Below are 19961 nucleotides of genomic sequence, written 5' to 3' on the forward strand. Positions count from 1 at the left end.
GACCCATGTCCCTGTACTCCCTCCAAGGCTTGAAATCTCTCCAGTAGCTAGATCACCTTGTCAACGACCTGATCTCTCTCCCACAACACTACAGTCAACTCTGACTCTTGTACAAACAGCTGCACAACTCTAGCTGCCACCTTCGCCTCCATATCCTCCAACCGGCTCTGCAAAACCAATATCATGTGATCCTGCAAATCTCCACCACCTGTAGCTCCATCCCCCATATCCATAGGTGCCTCTCCAGTGGCTCCCTCTACAGTGGCCCCCTCCAATGTATCCATAGGTACCTCTCCCTCCCCCGTATCGCTGCCTCCTAATCTCACTCCTCCCTGCATCAAAGGTCCCTGTGATAGCTGCAATGGCTTCCCACCTCTCCCTCTCCGCTGTAACTGTCCACCACCCCCACCTCCACCTCTGAATCCACCACCCCTCCTCCTCATCCTCCTCCTCCTCCGTCCCCACCACCTACATCACCTCTCCCTCGTCCCCCTACTACCACTCCGCGACCTCCTCTCCTCCCCCGTCTCTATCTCCTCTCCTCCTCAAAGGATGAAATCATCTTTGTTCGATCTGATATGCGAGGAATCAGATGTGCTGCAATATACTGCGTGTACTCCTCAATCACACCTGCATCTACAACCCCCAGCCTCATCTTCCATGGTCTCACCTGTAAAGTCTGAAACTCTGCTAAAGCCTGATCATAAGGTAATACTGGTCCCCACTGGAACCTCTCTCGGACCACCCGCACATACTCTCCAGACCCACTCGACAGTCCCTGCCTCCATCCAAACTATCTCAACACTCTCCCAGGTACTTGTCTCTCCACATTATAGGTTGTCCTACTAATCAGTTATCATGTCATAAACACACATGGCAAGGCCTCTGCATCATCCTCCCAAGGCTCGAACTCAATATACGACCTCCAAATCACTACATCTAAATCATCAAGTGCCTGTCGCAACCACTCTAACTTCCCCAGGTGGGGCTGACTCATCACCCACCATAAATATATACATAGGGCTGGTCCATTGCCCTAAATCTTAGACTCACCGGTCAAGTCACAGGAAGGTGCTCCCACACCCAAATATGTAACAGAGTGATCCCCACTTCCAATGACCTCAACTTTCAATATACTACCTCATGCAGCTCCCGATATAAGTGCGATAGCATGCACGGTCCCCATGCAAAGTGGGTCCCCTTTGTCATCATCTGCTCTATAACATGGTCCCAACCAACAGCTAGTCCATGCAATCGTCGATCTAGGCATAATAGGCCCCCAACAATCCTTAATAACACATCTTGTAGTGGCTCATACAAAGCAGCTATATCCTCCCATGCTATCGAGCGAACGTGAATAAATACATCCTCATCAAAAAATAGTTGAATTGCTGTTGTCCCCCAAGCTTGGTCATACATCACCAGCTCTCCTCGAATGGGAATGTGTAGGATGCACCATACATCCTCCAGTGTAACCGTCATCTCCCCTTGTGCTAAGTGAAATGTACACATCTCACTGTGCCACTGCTCTACCAATGTTGTAATCAAACCGCGATTTGTCTGAATCACGAGCATATACATAACATCGTATAGGTTTGTCGCTGCAATGCAATCAACCTCGACCTTTGTCAATCGATCATGCAGCACATGTGTGGATGGATGCCTCTCCCACATCTGTAAGACGCAAAGATCCTCCTACACACGTACATCAACCATCATCATCAGTTGTTTTGTTTCAAACTTTCTTCAGTTTAAATCTAGACTATCAACAGATACTTTGATCCAGTATCTTCGGGTCTTAACAGGTAAGCAATCACGACACACCTAGACTACAACAAGCATTTATCCTAATGATCTAAGTTTCAACAGGGCTGCTATGGTTCAAATCAACTCACCTCTCCATCCATCTACCATTGGTATGAGGAGATTCTTTTTCACAACACTGGGACATCTATTTTCCTAATAATAATGCTACTCTGCACACAATAGCGCTACTTTGCCAACAATAGCGCTACTATGTTGACAATTGCGCTAAACCAACTACACAATAGCACTAAACAAACAATATCGCTACAATAACTATGCAAAAGCGCCATATCAAAACAATCGCGCTACAATCAATACTCAATAGCGCCAAACCTACAAAAGCACTAAATCAACTATGCAATAGCGCTACACTTTGCAAACACGCTAAAACCACTATGCAAAAATGCTATAGCGGCACAATAGTGCTAATTAAATTGACAACAACGCCAAAACACAATTTTAACGCTATTGTTTTGACTCAACTTGGACCAAGCAAAAAACATATAAAAAATGCATGAAAATCAAAATTTCAAATTTACATACTGCTGGTTCATAGTCAATTGGCCGCTGGAATCGACAAACTCGCTCTAGTCGATGATCTGCTATCGATACCGGCATCCTAACTGCTGCTTGATCTCTCGAAAAGGTCACTATCAGAGCTTAGAAACCACTATGGAGACGAATGCAAATGAACCTGTTTTCACCCCTTCCCCCATATATACCCTCCGTCGTAAACCTAATTTTACCCCGCTCACCGTCGTGGTCCCCGTGAACTTCCAGCACCTCCCATTTTTTCGTTTTATCTTCGATTTCTTCTATTTTTTTACTAGTATTACTAAATTCTTCTCTTCTACCACCCCGCCAATTTTCATCATTTTTCAACAGATCGTCCGATTTTTCAAAATTTTTGATCCATCTCTCGAGGGGGCATATTTTGTCACACCTATTTTTCTTTCTTTAAAATGACGCGATAAACCGCACCGTCTCAAAGAGGGGCAAATGTAGTCACATAAATTTGTCCGTTTTAATTAAATGAATATTTGTTATTTATTTGATTAAAAACCCACTAGCCAAGAGTAATATTTAATTAATTAATCCTCAAATAATTCTCCTATTAATTAAATAAATTATTCAATTTATTTTAATTAATTCATTAAACCAAATTCACAATCAATTAAATAAATAAATTTTATTTATTTTATTTAACCCCTTTCCTCTTTTAAATAAATTAAATAAAACATTTATTTAAATCATTAAAATCCCCCCCACTTGCATTCTCCTACAAATGCAAATTGCAATCACAAGTTGAAATAAATTAATTTTATTTTAATTTAAAATCTACTTTCCCTCACCCACCAAACCCACTTGCAATCATAATCCCCTTCTAGATTTTTCTAACCCCTTCCTAATTAGCCTAATCCATCCCCTAATTATTGTCACATTCCTAAGCAACTTGGAGTCACTTCTCAAAGACTCCAAAGTCTTTGAAAATCATTTAAAGTTTGATGTGTTCAATAAGCTAACCTCTAAAGTCTTCTAAACCATTAATGGCTCTTACACGACCATTTATGGTTAAATCCACTTGCACCCATGGTTGCACCCATGGTTAGAGACTTTGACCCCTAAGTCAACCCTCATGTAACCCATGTGTCTCCTCAAGCTATTATTGTTTTGACCATGGTTATCCTCACTAACTCTTGCACAAGAGTTTATCCATTGGATAAAAGCATTATTATTTGAATAATGAATTTTTTCACTCAGCCCAACCTTAACCTTACCTCCCAAGTTAACCCTCGGGTCATGTCAAACATTTAATGATTCCTCCCTCCCCTTTCAACCCATCTCATGTTGACACTTGTCATCCTGGGATTGGGTTGAAAGTCCTCACATGGATCATAAACCATTCAATCCTGACCCTTGTTGAGATTACTCAATCTCAACCATCCATTGCTCCATTTTTCCTATAAATAGAGCCCATTTCTTCATAATCCAGATCCTGAAAACTTGTATGCATTTACATTATAGTCATTTTTAGAGAGCATTTAGCATAAATCAATCATATTCACTCTTTTGGTTTAAAATCAACACTAGCTAATTAGATAATCTCTTATTTTAGCTTTTGTCCACACTTGCATAGCATTAGATTAACCATTTTTCAATCTTGAACCTCGATAAGGCATCCATAGTGCAAAAAGCTACTGAGAGCTACAATAATTTGGAACTTGGAGATGAGAGGAACATGGGAGAATGAGCTACAAGCATGGTGGAAGGCATTTGGAGATGCCTTATTGTATTTGCTTTCATTGTCAAATGCTTTATTATGTTTTTTAGTGTCTCTCTTGGTATGCCTATTTAGAATAGTCTTTGGTTGATTAACACTAACAACTCTTTGTTTCTTGTTGTTTTCTCATATGTGTTATAACACCACGGGTTTTTCTAACATCTCCCATTTTGCAGAGCATCATTTGGTGAACCTGAAGTGAATCGAAGAGCAATTTTTTTTTTTTTTTTTAAACTACTAATTTTTGACTGTTTTAATTGACACATAGGTCACGCTCTTGCGCTTTTGTTCACACTTTAGCGCTATCGCAATTTGGTATTTTAGCGCTATTGTTCCCCCAATAGTGCTATTGTCTCCAAATTAGCGCTTTTGTTTATAGTCTAGCGCTATTGACCATGAAGTAGTGCTATTGTTCTAGTATTAACACTTTTGGTTTTCTGTTTGACAGAGGTAACTCTGTTTGACAACATTTATTTTAGTGTTTATGTACTTACTGTTGTGCTTTCGTGTTAAATAGCGCTTCTGTTCTCACACAGAGTAGCGCTATTGTAACAAAGAGTTGTAAAAAATACCTTGTAACCGACAAATCAAATTTTTTTAGGCTTGTAGAGGCCCACCATGTATGCGGATTTTGCTAACTTTTTGGTTTTTGTGGAGGTTTGAACTAACCCAATTTTTCTTAGATTTTAGAAATTCGCTTCTTTTATTGTAAGTTAAAATCAACCTCAATCTTTTTTTTGGTGTTTAAAACTCAACAAAATAAACTTTGATTTTCTTGCAAGTCAGAGAACTTCAAAAACTTCATTTTGGTGTTTAAAACTCAACAAAACAAACTTTGTTTTTCTTGCAAGTTAGGCAACTCAAAAACTTCATTTTGGTGTTTAAAACTCAACAAGACAAATTTTGATTTTCTTGCATCAACTCAAACTAAAATTCACAATCCACACTTTGTTTTTGACAAAATAAAAAAGAACAAGCCACTTTTCTTTCAAGCTCAAAGCGATTTTCATTCAAGCTCAAAGCGATTTTCATTCAAAGCAAAAAATGCTTTTAATTCAGTTGACCAGGATTTCCAATTCCTATATTACAACACATTTTGCCATTGAAGGATAAAAAGAACACCATGACTGTTGGAGCAACATCTCCAAATAGTTTGATCACATTGCAATGATGAGTTAAAAAGAACAAGTGTCTTTTGTGTTTGGCACACTTGTGCAATTTTTTTGTCAAGTGGTCCTACTTCTAACACACACTATCCTTTCCCTTGGTTTTCGTGGTCCTAGGTGCAAGAGAAAAGTGTCAATAACACTCAAAGTTTATATTTTTAAGACAGACCTTCCAAGAGACACATCACTTCTGGGAACAACCTCGCACGGTAAATCTTTTGAGCCGCTATAGAAATCAGGTGTGAGCTAAAGTTGTAGCCTTGTGTATAGTTGTTCTTACACTGTAACTTGCCGAAAGGACAAATGGGCCCCACCACAAGTTACAAGGCTCTTAAGTGAGTCACTGCAGAATGAACTTATGTCCAAAAACATCAAAAATTATTAAACACCTTTAAGTAGTAGCCCACCCGTTCTATTGATTGAGGATATTTGTGAGAAGTTCAGTGCAAGAGCGTATAAGGTTTTGCTCCCAAGATACTCACCATACACATTTCCTTGAGTAGAAGCATAGCTTTTTGAAAGGTTACTTGTAGCATAATAAAAGTGGTGACTCCCCCATCATAGGGATCATATATTTGTTATGCTCGTGCAAGACTTAGTATATCACATCCTTACCTGCCACGACGGGATTTATAAGGTATGTAGTACCAAAGTTGAAGAAATATCAAGATGGGGTCTGAAATTATCGCAACTGGCCATTTGACCTTAGGGCTAAAGAGTGTTTGAAGTACTTTCGTTTTGTGTCAAGACCAGTGATAAACTAAGTCGACTTCAAACTTTTTGAAAAAAACAAAAAACATACTCAAAAACATTTGGAAGGAAAGGGTCATAAAAGTCTAGAGATTGGGTTGATCTAGACCTACACTTATTTGTGCCTTTTGAGGCAACATTCTTGTGTTTGTGTGCTTGCTTTGTTTTCTTGTCAAAGAAAAATCAAAAATCAATTCCAAAACAAGTATTCATCCAACACAAAACATTTTCAAATACCAACAAAGATCAGAATCAAAGTGCAAAAACAACAAAGTATCAAACTATATGACCATTCTTCACATTTTGAGAAGGAGGAATCTTCATCAACATATCAACTTGAAGAAAAGACCATTGAACTCAAAGGCTTTCATAAAAAAAAGGAAATTTTTCTATCTTAATAGACAAATCTTTGTCTCATATAGAACCTTCTTACGTCACATGCGTCTGGGAGATCCGAGCTCACCAAATTGACCCAAAGCATTGGATTTTAAGGTTAAGGTTATCCATGTTTTGCTTGGTGAGCTCAAGAAAAAGAGCCGTGTTATTGACAAACTGAATATTCATCAATTCATTATCAGCATGGAGCTTAATCCCATTAACCTTTGGGGAGAGGGAGTTGTCCCTAAGGAGGTAGAATAAATCGTCAGAGGCAATAACAAAGAGAGCAGGGGCCAAGGGGCAGCCCCGTCTGATGGACCGAGAGAGCATAATGGAAGAGGAGAGGGAGCCATTAACATCAATCTGAGCAGAGGCATCTTGAAGGAGGACCTTGGCATAAGTACATAATTCACTAGGAAAGCCAAAGGCTTCAAGCATCGTAATAATAAAGTCCCATTCCACCCTATCATAGTATTTCTCAAATTCAAGGAGAAACATAGCAGTGTCTTGACCAAAAACCTTAGACCATTCCATGGCTTCCCAACTTGTGATGAGATTTTCTAGAATATACCTACCTTTAATGAAGCCGATTTGGGTGGGGCAGATAAACCTTGGGCAGGATCTTTTTCAGTCGGACGACCAACAGTTTAGCCAGGATCTTATAGGACACATTGAGAAGGGTAATGGGTCTCCAGTTCTTAACATGGGCCTTGTAAACATCCTTGGGTATAAGTTTAACATTTCCAAGGGAACCCTTACCCAAAGCCTCATTGTATATATCAAGAACATTAGAGAAAATCCAGTTAAGGTTGGCTTTGTAGAACTCAATTGGGAGCCCATCAAGCCCCAAAGCTTTGTCATTATGGAGGGAGTTGATGGCTTTTTGAATTTCATCAATTGCGAAATTATGTTTAAGGAGGCAATATTCCCCCTCGGAGATCCTACGGGGAATGATGGATTTGCATTTAAGTCTGAGGGCCTTGGCAGCCTCAGAGTCTTCAGAGGTGAAAAGTTTTTGGTAGAAGAGGGCAAAGGCTGCTTTAATGTTGTCCAAATCAATAATTTCTTGATTATCAACAATAAGTCTATCAATATTTTCCTGGATTTGCTTATGTTTTAAGCAGATTAAAGAAAAATTTGGAGCCTTTATCACCAAATTGGAGCCTTTATTGCCAAATTGGAGCCAATGGCTACATGCTCTAATCATGGCCCCCTTGATCTTAACTTGTTGATGTAATCTAAGGGCATCCCTAGTTTTCACCACTTGGTTGGCAAGGTTAGGGCAGGAAGAAGTCAACTGAATTTCATTTTCAAGGTGAAGCAAATTAAGATTAAGAGTCTTTTCCATAAATCTAGAGTCTTTGGCCCTTTTTTGACCAATAGTTTGAAAGAGTTTTTGCCAAGAAACAACATTATAATTCCACCTATCAATATGCGAAGCTAAGTTCTTATTATCCTTATTTAGGAGTCTAATGAGGTTAATGGCAGCAAGAACATCAAGATCTTTCAGTAAATTAGTGTTAAGAATGAACTTCTTAGGCCCACCACATTAGCAGGTAAGGAGTTAGCAAGTTTGATGTGAGCAGTAATAGGGTGGTGATCCAAGAGAGTAAAAGACCAGACAATAATAGAATTGCCATGGTTACTAGGGATAAATGAAAAAGCATCTTTATTGGCATAAACACGATCAAGTCTGCAATAAATTCTATTACAACCTTTTTGGAAATTGCACCAAGTGTTCCAAAGACCCCTTGTATCAACCTTATTATCAAGAAGAGGATCAAACAAGTTTTTCTTAAATTTCATTCTATCCCAATGGGATTTTTCAGAGACTTTCCATTCAAAAGCATTACCCCCCATTTTATCATCACAATTCTCAATCATATTAAAGTCTCCTCCAAGGATCCAGGGAATATCAGGTAAGGATGCAATCCAATCCCAAAGGGCACTTCTTTCCTTATAGTCATTGGATGCATAGATAGAGCACACCCCAATGAGGGTGTTGTCAACATTAATAGATGCCCAAACAACCTTGTTACAAGGGGAGTAACCCTTGTCAGTAATATTGTTTGACCATCTAGGGTTAATGAGCAGTCCAACACCACCTTTACCCCTGAGGTGATTGCAGCAAATCTCGATGGAGTCTTTCCATATGAAATTAAGGTTAATATCCAAGGTAAAATTAATAGTTTTAAGCTCTTGAAGCATCAGAAAGTCCAAGTCTTTATGAGAGTCCAAGAAACATTTAACAATCTGCTTTCTGTCTGGGGCTTCTAGCCCTCTAACATTCCATGAGATGTACTTCATGGTAAACAGGGGGGGGATTACGAGCGCTTAGCAGCATGAAGGCTGCTATCACAGGCAGGGAAACCCTTGCCCTTCTTCTTCTTGTCAGAGGGGGCCTTGTTCTTTGAGCCCACGGGGCCTCCTCTTCTATTGGGTTTGGGTTTGGAACAACCCTTAATTTGATCATCATGGTCTTACCAGAATCATCATCTCCTTGAGAGACATTTTCAGAATATTTCACGTAGGTAGTAAGTTGGATCGTGGTATCATTCACTGCCATCTAAGGCATTTGTGTGGAGGATAGGTTAGAGGGAAAAAAGATAGAATTTCTATCAGCCCTAGTATCAGTAGTGATGACCTGAATCACGTCATCAACATCAAGTTCTTTGAAGACTTTCGGAGGCAAACTCACACTAGATTCACTAGTAATACCGATACAGGGGTGGGATTGACGAAGTCGAGGTTATCAGAGATGCGATTAGCCCTCGGAGAAGTCACAGAGCCATCACCCATATGGAAATCACTAGTGCACCTACCGAGGGTTTCAAAATTATTAATGATACTCTTAACTTTTGAAAAACTAGCATCAACTGCAGGTGGGGTGAGATTGACATTATTCTGTGTAGGGTTAACATCGACATTATTAGACCTAATCTTATCAATGGATAATTGTTCCGCATTCTTCCTTCTGCGCTTCTTACACTTGTTTATAACCATTTGAAAACTATCTTGTTGTTCCATACCCGGTTGTTCTATATTGTCTGTAATAGGGGAGCAAGGGGGAGTCATATTGGTTTGAGAGCTTTTAGGGCACGTATCTAATATGGGTAGGTCAGGAATAGTTGTAGGGGTGCTGCTCTTGACAGACTGGACCATAGGGGAGGATGGAGCCATAGGGTTAGGGGGGCCAATGTTATCCGTATGGGTTCTCCGCGAGTTTAAACTTGAGGATTTCTTATTAAGAATAGGGCAGTTTTTATGAACATGACCATCTTTTTTACAGGGGAAACACGCGTTTAAACCCCCTAAAATTTCCAGAGGGCAAGAGAATATTTCTCCCTCAATATTGAGATTGAGAATATTAGGAAGATCAATCATAGGTTTAATGGAGATGAGCACTCCGGCATCGAGATGGGGCACGAGCCGTGGAGAGTCATCCATACAGATGAATTTACCAATGGGTTCCATAATTTGAGGGATAAATTTCCACAAAAATGGAGGAATGTTCTTGATAATTACCCACCTAGGGCACGACAAAGCCAAGATTTCTTCAGAAATTGCCTCAGGAGACCATCCTAGGGCATGAAATGAAGTTTTACCAACATTCCAATACAATTTCTTAAGAACCTCTAACTGCATTTCATGCGTACTAAAAAAAAATGAACAGTCCTTTCTGAATTTGCCTACAGAAGGAGATTCGAAATCCTAATTTTAAATTCCAGTAGTTATGAAACCAATCATCCATAAATTTATGAGGAGGGCATTTATCGGCATCCACACAGGCAAAAAAAATTGCAGTGTCTTTCAACCTATTTTTTTCAATAGCAATTTCATTGGCCATAGAATCATTAAGCAAAATGGAGATAGTGTTGGAGTCGAGGCCAAGGTCCATACCATTTGGACTCACTCTACCATCTCCACCGACGACAACGAATCTGACATCTTGGTCAATTGCCGACGAAACCCTACCCACGACTTCACTGAAGGTTTTTTTTGGTTGCAGAGGGGATTGGGAGGAGGTAGGTGAAGGATGAGACTGAGGGTCTCCATCCGTTTCCACCTCCATTAGGGCAGGCAAAGAATCACACGCAGAAGAAGTATTTAAAACGGAGGAAACAAAGTAAATAAGAGCATTAAATGAAGAGTATAAGGGAGAATTGTCTGCAAACTGCATGGAGGAGGGAGTCCTCCTCCATAACCATCGAGTGTTCACGCGCCTCAATCCAGATTTGACGATTCGCTTTCAGCAGTCCTCTACTGGATTTCGGCTTCATGCAATTCACATTTTTCGCCCTTCACACATTCACCGTTAACGCCATGTTTTCGCCCTTCATGCATAGCAAAGAGATTAATCCATTTTCACCCTTCATGCAGAGCCTTTTTGTCCAGATCACACTTTTGCCCTTCACGCAGAGCAGAGGAGCAGTAAAAAAACAGAAAACTTTCGCCCTTCACGCAGAGAAGACGTATTTTTCTCCGTGATTAATTGTTTGATTTCCTTCATTCTATTGAACTATTTTTAATTAATAATTGCGCTATTATTAATTTTGTATTTTATAAAAAAATAAAATCAATTTATTATTTATTTTTTTAAAACATGCCAATTATTCATAGATTTATTTTTAAAATTTAAAAAACAAAATAAACATAATATCTATATTTAACAATATTAATTATTAATAATCATTAAAATCTTAAAAATAAAAAATTGAAAGTAATGTTCTCTAACGAAAGGTAAACATCATAATATAAAATTTAAAGAAAAAGATTTCTTTGATATGTTAATAGGTTTCTTTTTCCGTAGCCTTATGTAAGTTTTATGATATGCTTTTTCATTATTTTTTTCCCCCTCAAGAACCGGGATTAAAATCTGTCACAACAACATAACAACGTCAAATTAAATCGACAAATTAAATCGTAAGGTAAATTCACTATCACGGCTAATATATAAAGTTAAAATCAATTAGGTTTTAACTTTTTAGTATTTTTTATTTTTTAAAGTAATTTTTAAGGATCACATTTTCTATAATTAATCATTTAATTGAAAATTTATTTTTAATATTATATTAAAATATTCACATTGATCAAAATAATGTAATCATGATCAAAGGTTCATTACAATTATTAAAGATATATTATTTAAGTGGATTAGTGAAAAATTAATCATAATAATTTATATTATATTAAATCAAATATGATATTTAATAATTAATAGATATATTTAAATTAAATAACAAATTTAAGATTATTTGACAAATAGAAAATAATTTAAATGATAAATCATAAAATTTGATCTTTATTATTATTTAATTTTTTTAAATATAATTAATTCATCAATAAAATTGATTTAATATACTTATCTTTAGATTTAAAAATAAATTATTATAATACAAATAAATATAATTTAATTAAAAATTTACAAATTAAATTATAACTAAACAAAATGGCCCAGTGTATAGAAGTGCATTTACAAAAATCTATCTAATTATTTTAAAAAATAAATAAATCTAAAACAAATAAAAACTAATAAACATATATAAAAATAGTAAATGGAAAATAAAAATTGCCATAACGAAAAAGTAGGTCCATTTTCCATCATCCATGTAAGAAAATTCTAAATACATTTCATTTTATGAAAATAAATACAAGGTAAGGTTTACCATATGCACACCAATGTAAATTCCGCCTACAAAATGTTAAAAACCTTCAAAACATCTTCATCATTATTAATACGATTTACTCATCGAAAGGCATTAATTAGTCTGCATGATCAAACGGAGACGGAAAAGGGAAGCGGAAAGCCCCTCGACCAAAAATGGAAAAAGTGATGAACGGACACGATCTACTCTATCGTCTTGCACGCTTCTAAAGAGTTTAAGACCATCCGATTTACAAATGAAGGTTCTCTTTGTCATCAATATTGCTAATGTGAACTAGAAGGCGTAAGACTGAACAATTGCTGTTTTGTGTGGAGATCTCTCCTCTGGCACAGGAAACATAACATGTCTGGCTTACTGAAGAAGGTCAGGGTTTGAATTATGGTTATTGCCTCACAAGTTTCTCATTCAAGATAAATAGTTTCCCGCCGCCTTCGACTCTGCTATTTATATCCCCCAGGTTTAATACCGCTCTCTCTCTCTCTCGGCCTTGGATGCCACGTATTTTTGTTTACTAGGTTTTCAATTTTTTTTTGTCTGTTACAGGGAAAAGAAAATATACTTCGGTTTGTTGAGATTTATTGCGTAGAGACTTAAGTAAATGTTTTTGTCTGGTGTCCTAACTGTGTATTTTGAAGTTATGCTAGATATGATCAGTAACTTGACATTTCCCTGAAATTTGCTATCTTTAGATATACATATATGATTTGGACCACTTTTAGTTAATTAAGATATGTAGATCATCTTGTGGTCGCTTTGGAACATAGAGATAAATGCGGGAAATTACTATTGGCAGTAATTCGGCACCCCAGGCTTTTGATTAAAAATACGAGTTTAACAGAATGCCTGGTGTTCAATTTTCATTCAACTTGAGGGAATATGTCGCGTTCAACATCTTAACTAAGGTCATGGTTGTGTGAATTGTATGTAATCACTGGGGGTTGGACAGAGGCTGAAACTGGTTGCTATATTTGAAAGTAATATTGTTTGTAGATTACCCTTTTCCATATACTTGGGCACCCTATTTCAAAAAGGGCTCCATCATCCAGGAAATCATACCCTTATCACCAGATGATTCTCAATAAAAATGTAATTTAGTGATACTCTTATTCATGTACTTCGGTGCTCTATTTTTAAATGTCGTCTTTGCCTTTATCCATGTACATGTTCCTATATCTTAATGCACCATTTACTGGCGACTAGGTGTTGGGTTTGTGGACTGAAGTTAGGATGTATATTAGAACTGAAATAATCGAACATCCTCAATAATGAATTAATTAGAATATAAGTTGTATTCGTGTGACGAGCTGGTTCGGCAGGTTAATGAGTTGTTGGAGAAATTAAAATATTGAGCATGTATTTATTTTTCCTATCTTTGTTCGTGTAGTATGTTGGGGCTTTCTTCTGTTACCTAACTCCTTTTATCAATTTTTTTTCTTTTTATGAACTAAGCCTGTTGTTTGTCTTTCTTTCCTCATTTTGTAAAATTATTTTGTGGGCTTGAACCAACAGTGGTATAATAGCATTTTTGTGTGAGAATAAGCATGACAGTTGTATTGTCATTACAAGGAGAAGATTGATCAAGGCAACAAAGTTTTATAATAATCCCTGTTAAATTCATCTGCTTTGTTATGTTTACAAACAAGAACTAGTAGCATTGGCAAACATGTCCGAAATGAGATGGATATGCTACTACAAGTAGTAGTACTGGCCACAGCTCTCAGTCCCATGTGTCTGTTATGGGACAGCACTTAATTTTTAAGAGGAGCGAGAGGTGCTTTACAAGGGTTCTCAAGGTGGAGATCGAGAACATGGGAGGGCACCTGAATGCCTATACTTCCAGGGAGCAAACTACTTATTACGCCAAGGTTTTGGAAGATGGATGTGCCCAAAGCCCTTGATATTTTGCAGATTAGTGCTCTGCGGAGGGTGAATTTCTAGGGAGAGGGATATAATTATGAGAGAAATGGAAGAGGTTGTGTTTGACCATTTACATGCAACCTTATTTTAATATTGTCTTATGGGAGTAACTATATTAGGACCTACAATGAATATTAAAACAGTTAAAAAACCTCATTGGCAAGTGCAATAGTACATTTCGACTCATTATATGGCACATAGAATGGTTATCTCTTCAGCTGGTGCTGTGAAACACAAAGAAATTGTGGATCTAGTGAAGAAATCTTTTATTAATCTATCGGCTAGCAGAATAATCTCAAATTAGCTGGTAGAGAAAGAGCCATCCGTCATTATTGGATCAGAGGTTCATACAATTGATGCTGAAATTTCTTACAGTTATCTAATACACTTGCAAATTCAAAGCTACAAAAGATAATCCTCTCAAATTATGGTATGCACTTTTTTTTAAATCAGTAAATGGTTTCCTTTTTTTTCTTTCCACCAAATAATGTGTATGGATCTTCATTTCTGTCGATTGAACTTCAATTTGTTGTAACTGAGTTGGTCAACACAGTTTTGTTAAATTCTGTAGACTCAGGTTTCAGACTCCACCACGATTAAGTTGCATGCTAAAACTAAATTTGTTCATATACCTTGTTAGTAATATCAATTTATGAATTGGCATTTTGTATTTTAAAAAATAAAATTCTTAATAAGTGCACACATCCCAAATTTGAGTTCTGGAAAGGTCAGAATTCAAACTCATTTTTTTGTCAAATTTCTGTTGTAACCTGGAACATATGTAATTTTATGGTCCATTCACACTTTCCTGTATTTTTGACATTTTTTGAGAAAGTAGATTGAATGGTTCACAGCGAGTACCTACACAATTGGCTGAAGCTTGTCGATGAGATGCATATTAAACTTTAAAAAGTTTGACAAAATTCCAAATTTGTAATTGTGAGGGAAAACCAGCACCTTGTTAGAGTTTCAAGCAGATCCGAAGCAAATATGAACTAACAATTATATGCAGATTTAAATACAAAAGATAAAGAAATAAAATAGGACACAGATAACACAGAGATTTAACGTGGTTCACCCAAATGGGTTACGTCCACCATACACAGCTGTCCAACCTTTTTTACTATCCAGCAAAAATAGTACATCAACATTACAATGCTTTAAGCATCCCAACCGCTTATAACATGCATTTTTAGGGCAACAAACAAAGTCGGCCTTTTTAGGGTTTTATTACAATGTCGGTTTTCATCAACAAAAAACGGCAAAAAAAATTTCAACACACCTTGCATAATAACAATCTAAAATAAATATTTAATTGTGGCGCATTTAAAGATGTGGATACCACATGGGAAATGCATTTTGGGGACACTTGTATGTTGTATGCGACTTTGGGATAAATATTTAATGTGGGAACCACTTAGTACCAAATTTTTAATTTTGGTGTCATGTTTTATCGAGTTCATGGTTTTGAGCCACATGGTTTATGTAAGACAACTTAATGGTTTTGTGCAAGTTTGTTCTATAAAAGCAAGCACATTAATAGTTGTCAAGGTTGGCTTGTGCAACTTTCGGTTTGTTGGTTAGGTTTTTCCATGAGAATCTTTCCCTTATTTGTTTGAGTTGTTGATAATATATATAGCGTCGGTAGTAATCCTACAGGCTGACTAACTGAGACCAAATATGTGAATGGCCTATCGGCCTTACATATTTGGTAAGCCGATTATTTACTGTTACCATGCTTTATACACTATTCGTTTAATTCTTATATGCATGATTAATATGCGAACTAATATTATTTAAATCGGTATGTGTATAACCGATTGGGCCTTGATTAAATGTTTGTTAAGGTTTGAAAGGGCTCCGACTCTTGGTGAAAGGGCGCCACGCATATATATATATATATATATATATATATATATATTTGAGAGGAACGATCTTATTGAGGAGGATGATTATCGAATAAGAAAGGCAGATTGATATTATAAGATTAGATCGACTTGATAATAATTATAAAGGCAGATCGCTGTGTATAGCAGATTGAACATACTGAAGGCAGTTTGAATTATACAAGACATACAAGCAGATCGATTAGAAGAGCAAGCAGACCCGCCTTCACCTTCAGCCTGTGCATTATCATCTACAGTTCGTGTTTGGTCTACTGCTGATCGTCTTACATAGCAGATTGACTTCATTCTTCAGCCACAGCGAATTCATTAGAAGAGCAAACTTATTACGTACAAATCGTATTCTTTGTATGGCAAATTAACTTGTTCATATATTTTTAAGAAGTGAAGCAATACTATAAAGTCATATCCAGATTTGATATATATATATATATATATATCAGAGATATAAGTTCCGTGCTCGGGGGAGACGATAACAGTATATCGTTTATGCTTGTGAGGGCAACAATGATGAGAATCATTGCCTGTGGTTAATCAAGCACACCCTATGATCACTGTGCATGGTCATCTTCTTGTGATCCTAGTATTGTAAGAAAATTCAACATGGTATCAGAGCTAGGTCCAGGCTAGGAGCCCCAAGCACACGAGATATGCTTGTAACTTGCTTACCCATTTTTGTTTGCTATCATTCAAGTTCTATTGATTTAGAAAGAACCTCAAACTATTATGATTGGTTTTCACTAGGAATCTCTCACAAATTAGCTATTGTGTGAACTTTGCTAGGGCATGCATGATTGCTAGCATTTATTTATCGTAAACGAAATAAATTCTTTCTATTTCTTTGAGTTTTTTTACCTATGGGGTGTTTGTTTTGCATTAAAACCACCCCAATGCCTTCCCTCGAAGCATCACAATATAATTCAAAAGGTGAAGAGAAATGTGGTATTGCCAAAATGGGGCAAGAACTCATTACTTCTTTAAGTCTTTCAAAGGTTGCTTGTGCTTCTTCGTTCTAGGAAAATGCCCCTTTCTTGGTTAAGTCAGTTAGTGGGGCAATCAACATTGAGAAGCCTTTGACAAATCATCGATAATAGCTGCAAAGTCCCAATAAACCTCTGAGGTGTGTTAAAGTTTTTGGTCTTAGCCAACTCCTTATGGTCTCAATCTTCTCTTCAGCGACACTAACTCCTCGAGCACTAATTTTGTGCCCTAGGTACAAAATTTCTTTCATCCCAAATATGCACTTGGATAGTTTGGCAAATAGTGAATGTTGCTCAAGTATTCCCAACACTTTGTCTATGCGTCTTAGGTGCTTTTCCCAAGTTTTAATATAAATTAGGATATCGTCAAAGAAGACCAATATGAATTTCCTTAGTTGTCCCTTGAAGATGTGGTTCATAGAACATTGAAAAGTGGCTGGGGTGTTTGTTAGCCCAAAGGGTAGGACAAGAAATTCAAAATGACCATAATGGCACTTAAAGGTTGTTTTGGGTATATCTTCCTCAATCTTATTTGGTGATACCTTGATTGTAGGTCAATTTTTCAGAAGCATCCCTCCCCGAGTTTTTCAATTAGCTCATCGACTTGGGGAATGGGGTAATGGCTCCTTATTGTCTTTTTATTTAATGCTCTGTAATCAATGCACATTCTCATTGTGCCATCTTTCTTTTTTGAAAGTACGATAGAAGAGGCAAAAGGTCTAGAGCTTGGTTGGATATGTTCCATTTCTAAGAATTCTTTTATGGCCTTTTCAATTTCTTCTTTGTATTTGCATGGATGACAGTAGGGAGTGGTAACAATAGGTTTTGCCCCTTCCTCTAACTCAATAGAATGCTCTAAGCCCCTCTTTGGTGGAAGTCATGGAGGGATGTTGCTAAAAACCCTGTTACACTTGAACAATTGATTTTCTTTTGGTGGAGGATTTGTTTAGGATCAAACATTGGGTGGCCCATTCTACTTGTCCATGCTTAAGGGTTCTTGCCACTCTTTTGGATTATATTACTTTCAGGGACCCATCGGATAGTCCCTATAAAAGGACCTTTTTTCCATTATGTTTAAAACATATCTCCAATTTTGGGAAGTCTAGGATGCCGGGGCCCAAGGAGTGTAACCATGGGGGGTCCAAAATCACATCGGTATCCCCCATATTTACAATGGAAAATTTGTCTTTGACTTGATGTTTACCCAAAGTGATGTTTAGTTGGGAGATTTTCTTTGTGAATGGAGTAGTAGATCCATCATCCAAGGCTACCTTAAAGCCTTTAAAGTCTTCCGCTCCTAGTTTTAGTCTTGCAAATAAGTTTTCATCAATAAAATTGTGGGTTGCTCCAGTATCTACAAGGGCTGTTACTTTTTCCCCTTTAATAACACCTTGAATTCTAAAAGGTTGATGTTTGGATGCCCTTGAGATGGAAGCCAAGGTTCCACATTCCCCATCCTCTTCATGTCTTGTTTGGGTCTTCTTCTCCATTTCTTGTCCCTTCATTGGAAACTACTTCAATATTATGAGCTTGGCTTCTTGTCCCATAGACATCCTGGCTCCCAATTCTCTTTGCACTTGTAGCACAAGTTTTTTCGTTTAATGTCCCTTCAATTGCAAAAATGTCTAGGCTTCTATATATTTTTGCTCTTAAAACACAACTTTTTCTCTTGGTTTTCTTCTTGTTTACAAGTGCACTTGCGTTCCCATTGTCTCTTGCAATCAAAACATAGACCTTTCTTCCAAAGTTCTTCTTGGTTGTCATTAGAAAGAATTGCTCTCTTGCACCTGTCCATCCCATAAAGGTGCTTATCTTTTGATGTCATCTTATTAGAGTGATCCTTTTCCTTTGCTTTGGTGGTATCAAGCTGAGTGACTTTTAGGATTGCTTCTTGGAGTGTGGTAGGGTCCAAGGCACTTACTAGGCCACGAGTGTTATGTGACAATCCATCTATAAATAGTTAGATGAGCCTTTTCGCCGATATTCTAGGTACTATAACTGATAGTCTTTGAAACTTGGCCAAATAACCTTCAATGGTTCCTTCTTGCCTTATTCTTGTTGATTCTTTGAAAGATCTTTTGGGATGTTTTTGATCAAATCTCTCAATGAGTTTTTTGGTGAAGGTATCATAGGTTTTTATGTTTTGATGGTTTTGGGTGACTAAGCCATGGTACCACCATTTATGGACAACCCCTTCTAGATGCAATATGGCAAACTTAATTGCGTTTTCTTCTAATAGGGGGTAAAGAGATAAGTAGGTATTTAACTATTTGATCCATGCATAGGTTGTGACCTTATCTGATCCATCAAAGTTTGGGAGGGTCAATTTTTCTACTTTGTGTTGCAAGGTTTTATTAGTTTGATTTCTCCCCCTTCTATGGGTACTTCTTGTCTTGGCCTCTCAATATACTATGAATGGAATGCTTCTCTTGACTTCAGGGTCAAGCCTTGCATATGCTTCAAAAAGTTCATTCAAATCAGGATTGGGTGTGTCAATTTTCTCCTCTTCCCTTGATAGCCCCTCCCTAGCTATGAAGGGAGGCCGAGTTATTCTTGGGGTGGATCCTAAGTTGTTCTATTGTCATTTTCAGAGTGGTTTGAGGTGACCTCCCTACCGTTTCCTCGGTGAGATCTAAGAGTATCCATGGTGGCGTTTATATTTTGTATGGCTTGGTTTGTTTGTTCCTTGAAGTCCTAAACTGATGTTTCATTTGTTCACTCCTTGTGTTGTTGTTACTTGTTGCAATTTTTTTCTTTTCCCTCTTTGGAGCCCTTAAAGCCCCTTGGCTAAGGTGCATCAACTAGTCCCTTAGGTTGGCAGAATTGATGCTTTGATACCAACTGTAATGTCCCCTTTTGTAAATGCACTAGTTTTTGCCTTAAATCACATTTTCCAAGTGAAACAAGACATGGAATAGAGTTAGTGATTCGTTTACATGATTGAGATCTTGCATATATGCTAGGTAATCATTGAAGCATAATTCATAAAAAAGATTTTTCCTATTAGAAACATTATTTTAAGTCAAAAGTATGGATCTTTCCTTCTAGGATTATGAACATTAACTTAATCATAAGATATATCTATGGAATTCAACCTTAGGAGAGTTAGGATA

At 37.3% G+C, this 19961-nt stretch overlaps 1 protein-coding gene across 1 annotated transcript in view; it reads left to right on the plus strand.

The window, feature by feature from the left end:
- The first annotated feature begins 12185 nt into the window (after positions 1–12185).
- Positions 12186–19961, plus strand: part of LOC131069050 (protein NAR1) — a 74257-nt gene continuing 66481 nt past the window's right edge. Inside the window, exon 1 of the mRNA XM_058004362.1 lies at positions 12186–12504. The gene's annotated coding sequence lies outside the window, so the exon portion shown is untranslated. The remainder of the gene's footprint in view (positions 12505–19961) is intronic.

This window comes from Cryptomeria japonica, chromosome 4 (assembly GCF_030272615.1).
Source record: "Cryptomeria japonica chromosome 4, Sugi_1.0, whole genome shotgun sequence".
Taxonomy (NCBI): domain Eukaryota; kingdom Viridiplantae; phylum Streptophyta; class Pinopsida; order Cupressales; family Cupressaceae; genus Cryptomeria; species Cryptomeria japonica.